We start from the raw sequence: 8,137 nt of genomic DNA, 5'->3' as shown, positions 1-8,137 counted from the left end.
TATACCATCTGCTGGTGGCAGAGGAGGTGGTGAGGTGATCATAGAAGTTGCATTGTCAGCGAATAAACAATATAAAACAATGAATAATAAAAGTAAATATAAAATCAAAACAAGGTACACAAATACAAAATCAGTGCAAGCAGATCAATTAAAGTTGCTTTAAGTGATGTTATAAACGTGTTATAAAGTGTTCATGAGTCCAAAAGTAGAAGGGAAGAAACTTTTTGTGGCAAGAGGCTCTGGTCCAAATGGACCGTAGCCGCCTACCCAAGGAGTGGCTCAAATAGTCTGAGAAGGGTCAGTTGTGATCTGACCTACTAGAGACATGGTGATGAAGGAGGAGAGGATGGACTCAAAGGTGGCTGTGTAGAAATGCACCATCATCTGGGCTTGCAGCTTGGCTTTCCTCAGCTGCTCTCCGCATGAAGTTCATCCGCTGCTGGGTCTTCTGAGGGAGCTGATGGTCGGCTCACACTTGAGGTTCTGGGTGATGGTGGTGCAGAGAAAGTGGCAGGAGTCCACTGTGTTGAGGGGGTGTCAGTCAGGGCATAGAGTAAGGGGGTTGGGGGTTTGAGCTCCCTTTATAAAAAAGTTAATTGTAAATACTATCCACTGTTAATTAACTGATGCTGACGCTGAGGTGACATGGTTTTGAATATCTCCTTCATCTCTCTGAAAAAGTGTGGGCCTACACTGGATATAAGCTGACAGCTATACTGAAGAAACTGTGAGGCTAATGATGTTGAAATACATAGTTTTTTTTTACCCTGAATAGCTCCACTCACTATGAACAAATTCACCCCATCACTTTTGCTAGAACTTTATAATATCAAATAATGAAGAATTTGAAGACTAAGAGCAATACACGAAATTTGGCCTTGTTAAAGCGACTATAGCTCGAACAGGGCATAAAAGCAGCCTTTCCTTGACCGCTCTGAGCGCACAGGCGATGTCATTAGTGCCGTTGGAGGCTGGTACAGTGGTCCACGGGAGGCCAAGAGGGGGAAGCACCATGGGGTCTGCAGCATGGAGGAGAGTCGGTGATGGGACGATGATCTTGATCAGGGCCAAACGCTGGCGTCGGCTCCCGGCTCGTAAAAGCAGAGACAGGGATAAAAACTAATGGTGTATCGTGGCCAGCCGGGGGGAAAGGGTGGGGGGCGCAACAGAGCAGCCGTTTCTCATTATTCCAGGGGAGGGCAGCTCGCGAGCGGTCGGGTGTGCTGTAAATTACACATTCATCACTCGACTTGAGCATAAATTTTGAGGCTGGCTCCAGCAGACAGTGTAGACGCCGTGTACCTCCCACTCTCTCCATGCGACGCACTGGCCGACAGTTTACTGAATTAATGCTAATGGTGATTCTTCAAAATAAACCGTAGAAATGACAGTCATGCTGCCAGGATGACTTTATGACTCGGGCTATTAACTTTCGTTTCATGCCTCTAAGAGAGTATTGCGTCATTTAAGGATCACTGCATCTGTGTAGATCTCTCCATTGTGCCAGTACAAAGCACTGTCCAGTGTCTGGCACAGGCTGCACTGACACATCTCATTTATCTCTCTAAGTTATTGTTCAATAGCTACAACGTTAAATGTCTCTGTCCGCTAAACCATTTTCCTCTCTTTAAAGATGCACTTATAGCCTTAAGTTTCTTGGTGGAGAATCCACCACTGGCATGTCTCTACAGAGATGGTGTCGCTATGCCTGGAATATTCCATGATATTGCATTAAATGGCAGGTGTTTTTATTGCTAAACAAAAAAACAAAAAAAAACATGCATTATTACAACACATTATTATGCATCTGACCTGTGACTTGGCCTGGGTGCTGTCATTTGCTTGTGTCTATGGGTAATGTTTAGTTTATTGCCATATCGTGGAACCTTCCAGGCCAAGCAATAACATCTCCATGGTGACAAGCTGGTAGATAATCCACCAACATGATAACACCAAAGTTAAAATACTTACGATAGTTTTATAAAGAAAATGGCTAGCATTAATGAAAAATTTAGAGAATTTCTCTTTGGATGAGATGCTGTAGTCATTTGGATCATCTTTAATTAAAGCCAGTGCCTTTACTGCTGTGACTGAAGCACAATGTGTGTGAAGTGTCTTGCTCAAAGACACACAGACACACACAACTGGCATTGTGTCATTGCCACACAATTTGGGAATGGAGGGTGCTCCGGAAAAAGACCTTCACAAAGGTGAGAAAATATGAAATACAAGAGATGATAACATAACCTATTAAACCATTGTTAAAACATACCTTCATTCTCAACTGGTTTTAAAATGGATCAATATACATGGAAAGTACATTGAGATTGCTATTGCTTTAATATTACTTTAAATTTAGTCTATGTTGTGGCAGTAGTTTCTCACCTCAGACGCCCTGGTCAGCCTGCTCGGATACCATCATCCTGGGGTGTTGTGGTAATGCTCTGTAGAAATGGCCTAATCCCTGTGTAAGTCTCCCAGAAGTCTGCTGTCATCGCGTGGGTGAGAGCGAGGTCAGGGCGAGTGAGGAGAGCACTCTGACCACCCTGAATCATACACCCCACCCATGGGCGCCCCCATCCTCACAGTACACACAGACTGGAGCTCTGGAGGAGGGAGGGGGCTTGATGGTTTTCTGTGGAACATCATCAGAGTTGGGAAATTGACAACAAATCTCTTAATCACCGAAATGTCTAAGGGGGTATTGTCTCTGTTTTTTGTTAAAAGGTAAAAGTACAGTTAAGAAAATAATGAAAAAGCATGCAAAATGTGATTATTTTAGTGACAGATTATCTCACATAATGAATAACAATAATAATAACATAAATAACTTCTAATTATTATCTGCACTCTACTAACACTGTATTACTGTACACTGTAACACACTGTTATTATTACAGACTGGGAAAATCAGTTGACAGGGTATGTTGTTACTTCCAAATAGTTCATATTAGATGAGTAAAAGTGCTCAAAATTACTCCTAATGTCACAATTCAAAAGAGGCACTATCTAACTTTTCTGGGGGGGAAGGGGGTCTGCCTTGCTTTTGCTGTTAGAAAATACCTTGAAAACCTTGCATTCCAATGTTGAGTCTCCTCCCCACAGATCTGACCTGTAATCTGGACTGGTGATGTCACTTGCTTATCTTCGTGGAGATAATTTTAATACCATACCGTGAAACATTTCAGACTACATAGAAGAAAAGTGACTGTGGGTGTTTGGTCCAGACACAGGGCAGGGAGTTTGTTCAGATGAGATGATACAAAGCACAGGTCTGAAACACATGTGAGCCACTGATATACTCCAAACCTGTAGTCCTCTTTGCTTGGAAGTATATTGCCCTCTTCTGGGGTATTGTGGAATAACTACGCATAACATAGACAAATCTTACATTAAAAAGTGGATAAAGTATGGTGATGAGTTGTTGACAATAGGCTATATGATTGGTAAGAGAGTTGTATTTAGTCAATTACTTAATAACAAAGGAAACACATGCTTAACCTTAACTTATGTTAGGCCAGTGATTCCCAACCTGGGGGTCGAGCTAACTAAAGGTCCAAACTAGACTGATAGATTTACTATAATGGATTACAAACTGCTGCTGTGATATTTTGTGTAAGGTTTTAAAATGTCCTAACAAAAAGATTTAGAATATAGTGGTTTGTTAAATCCTTGTAATACCATTAGGGCAACAAGATAAGAAGGTAAATAATCCTCAAAATGTTTGCCACACAGTTGACATAAGGACCATCTTCTAAATGATGTATTTCCTTACGTTTTCATTTTATTTTTCTTGACAACGTCCTAATTTCGAAAGCATGCACTTCAACATCTCACCAACAGGGGGAGATATAATTCCATAAAATAAAAGCCTCAGCAAACCAGGAAAGCGCTTTTGGATTATATCATAAGAAATGGCTTTAGACATGATGAGTGTACAGACATTTATTCTAATGACGCATTTTCACGCCATGTTCTTCTTTGTGAGGGATCCTTCACACGTAATGGCCCTTCACTATGAGATTTTCCATTGACAGTCTGTGTCTTGTGCAGGTGTGAGCTGTTTAAACACGAAAAAGGATGGGCCTGTCCAAATAAGTCTATTCTCAGACTTACAGAGGAGTCATTAATAAAGTCAACACGTTCACAGACTTCCTGTCCAAGAAAATATTTTTGTAGAAGTTATGTTAAACGAAATTTTTATGGGTTTTATGTTATGTATTATTCAAGATTTTAGACTTTCTAAGTATTATTGGAGAGTTTGTTTTAAACAAAAATTTGGTGTATCTTTGGTATTTACTGCAGTGTATCACCAGTGCAAATAAATAAATATATAAAAACAAACAAACAAAAAAATAAAAAATAAAATAAATACATAAATAAAGTTTAGGATGTCCACAAAAAGTCTAGGTGGGTGTCCTCCAGGGGCTTTGCTTATCCCCATTAAACTAAACCAAAAGGCAGGCTATTTCTCCAACTGTAAACATTCTTCATGGCTGTAATTTTTATTTTGGTTGGAAGCAAAGATGTAATTTAATATATAAAATGTGTTTCTAATATATAGGCCTATATATAAGCTGTAGTTATGTTGTACGCAGTGGACATGACCCTGAACTGTGGAAAACTGTCCTTGTTTTCCTCATTACAGCCTGAGAGAGCTCTGTACAAACAACCCCTCCTGACCTCAGTGGGGAGTGAACGCCGAGGAGAACTGCGCCAAGCCACAGACACACTGGCCCAAAGGCACAAGGGCAGTGGGTAATGGAGAGTGGAGAGTCAGCCTGGGACACAAATGCATGCTGGGAGGTTACTCACTCGCGCAGCTCATCCTCTCCAGCTGCTCTGAGCCCTGAGCTGTGGTAAAGCGAATGGGCCAGAACTAATGGAGGATAAACATTTAACTAGTCGTGGAAAAACGTCTCGGGTGCAGTTAATTACGGGCTGGAATAAATAACGTATTGCTTTTGTGTAGTTTTTCTGTTTGAAACTGAAGCATTCAACCAGGAAGACTGCATTTCTAAGCCTGCTCTTAGGTTATATCTCTTGTAACCAAAGTTGCCAAGTCCGCTTCTTTATAGTGACTACAAGCTTCTAGTTTTGAAAAGTTGCTTGCAAATTTTGAATGTTGTGGATTGCATTTTTGGGAGGTTGGCTCCTGCTTGCCAACTTTCAAATCATAAAAGAAGTGATTTTTTCATTTGTATAGTTCTTTTTCACTTTAATAAATCCAGTAAAGATAAGAAAAGTTAGGGTATTTTTTGTGGAATGTAGGTTTTGCTTTGGGATCATTTCAAAGGCTCAGTTGCTTTGAAAATCTGGCAACTCTGCTTGTAACCTGTCTATCGTTGTCAGCCGATCACATTCTGCTATATATTTGTCTGTCAAACAATCACCTCCTCAGTCAACAATGGAAATACACTATCCATACCTTCTATCGTCTCCTGTTTCATTTACTCACTACCCATCTTCACCGCAGCAGTAGAAACGTAAGCCTCTTTATTCTAACCATCACTGCTACTGTGTCTTGGTCTTTTGAAATGTTTTACTGCTTTAACAAGACACCTTTTCCCGTAAAAGTGAGTGGTTGTAAAATTGGGCTTTACAGTTTATTTAAAAATATACCTCCTATATTTTGTACCATGTTGTCTCGTTCGTTTCCAGCCCAGCTTACACAGACATCCCCACTAACATTTCATCACTTTGTGGATGAGCAGTCTCAAATGATGACACTAACCGCTCTCACCAGCTGTTTCCACGGCTGCCGACAGAGCCGACTACAGTAAATGGGTCCAAAAAGCTGCAAATGACAAGCTGGTGCAGTGGACCTTATCTGATACTGTTGCCTGGTCTAACAGTCATATTAGCAGTTCCACACAAGCTGACTCATGTTTTGGTGTTCTGTCTAGACCACGTACGGGACATGACCTCAAAGTGCTCTGCTGTGTTCTGTTATCAACAAATGAATAATGCAATAATTGTACTTGTTCAGGGATTACTGAATTGCAGAACAATAGAGGAACATTTAATTAGATATAAGGATACAAAACAAAATAAGTATGTCACAAGATAGAACTGAAATAATATGTTTCATCTAATTAGAAGCATTGTGTAAACACTTGCGTCCATCAAAGTAGTGCATAATACTTGAATTACAATAAGGATTTATACAGCACCTTTGATGATTTCACCACACTGTGTAGGGGTAAGTTGCTATTTTAGCCACAGATGCCCTGGGGCAGAGTGATGGGAGAAAGGCTTCCGATCTGTGCCAGTGCCACCAATCACTCACACACCGCATTCATACTAGATAATGTGGGTAAAGTGTCTTGCTTAAGGACACAATGGCAGTTTGCACCAGAGCCTCTTTCACCTCACTGTGGCAGCTGGTATTCGCTGGTATCTCCCATCCAAGTACTAACCAGGCCCAACTCTTCTTAGCTTCAGACGAGATCAGATCAGACAAGAATAATTAAGGTGGTATGGACATTTTTTTTTTTGGTATTTGATCAAAAATGAAAGGTGTGGCAACAAAGATATCAAAAGACTTTTTAAAACTGCAAACAAGAATTCCACTTATTACATACAATTTCAAATTTAATTTAATTTCTACTACAGCAGCCGTCTTTTGTTAATATCCAGGGATTACAACACAATGACATTTTTGGCCTGCTCCTCCAAACCATTATTTCTAAACACAGATGTTTAATGATATTTTAGCGTAAAATAATAAATACGTGCTCCTTAATAGCGGCTTAAGTGATAAGTGCCGGTGAGGAGTGTAAACAGTGTGGACATGTGGGACGGGTTAGATGGCTCTGTTAATCATCGGAAAAAGCTTTTATGATCCACTTATAATGGAGTCTGAGAATACGACTTGTCCAAACGGGAATATCTCCTGTGTTACAAAGTTTATGACCAAATGACACTTTTACAGTCGCATTATTTATTACTTTTACGGTTTAATTTAGCTTCAGATATATCAGTAAGTAACCATCTTTTTACATGTCAGGGGTTAGAAAATAACTATTGTGCTAACCTGTATTGTACAGAATTCATTGTCAGAGGTGGGATAAGCTAGTTGTGTTGACACCGCAACAAAATTTCTAATTCTATTTCGGTACTAAGGAATAGACCCAATACTCGATACAGATTCCAATACCACGATCATAATAATTCTTTAGACATAGAATGGGATTTTCGACATTAAATCACAGTACTCTCTTTTATATTACCACATGGCCTTCAATGGGTGCAATCCTTCAGTCGTCCAGATAGGTTCATAGTGGTCCATGGCTGTATATTAGTCTATCATGGGTGTATACTAGTCGATGTGTCTTAAACTTGTTCTGATGAAGCTCAAGATCATTCTAAAACTATTCAGAAAAGGTTCATTTCTGTTCTGTGAATGAGACTTTTTTCTAGTATTGATACAAGTATCTAGCATCTAGTTTCAATATTAGTTTTAGTATTGATTAGTATCAAATTTTCAATACTTTTGACAACCTTACTAACTAGCAATAATGGTAGAAGTAGTAGTACAGGCTCTCAAGTAGTAGAGTGGTTTGAATCCCATGGTTTGAATCTTCTTAAATAGAAAAAAAAAAAAAAAAAAAAACAGGGAAAAAAAATGTTGCAGGTGTTTCAACCTTTTCAATATTTTATGTAATATCAAAGCTTTTAAATTACCATTGCCACAAGCAAAATAATTACTTCAGTATTTCTAAAATTCCTCCAAACATTTATAGTGGGACACACTGTCATTTATGGTTCACCACAACCTAATTATTGACAATCTATCATTTTACAGTAATGTAATATTTAATTATGAATAAATAATATTGTGTTCAAATACGTGTGTACGTACATAAGTGGTGCCAAGACTATCTATAGCGAAAATTAGAGTAAACAAGCAAACAAACTTTTGCAGGTACTTGGGACAGTTTACTCAAGTTGTATTTTACTCCAGTAAAATAGGACTAGTATGCCAGTAGTATGACTAGTATTAGACTAGTATTAGTAGAAGAAGTAATAACAACAACAAAAAAACAATTCTCAGTTGTGGAGTTGTGGAATGGTTGTCCTGTAGTATAAACTTTAGTATAGTATGCAACTTTCTGGACATGGAAAGTCAACTGCG

Source organism: Periophthalmus magnuspinnatus, chromosome 16 (genome assembly GCF_009829125.3).
Source record: "Periophthalmus magnuspinnatus isolate fPerMag1 chromosome 16, fPerMag1.2.pri, whole genome shotgun sequence".
Classification (NCBI taxonomy): Eukaryota; Metazoa; Chordata; class Actinopteri; order Gobiiformes; family Gobiidae; genus Periophthalmus; species Periophthalmus magnuspinnatus.
This window is presented reverse-complemented; position numbering follows the sequence as displayed.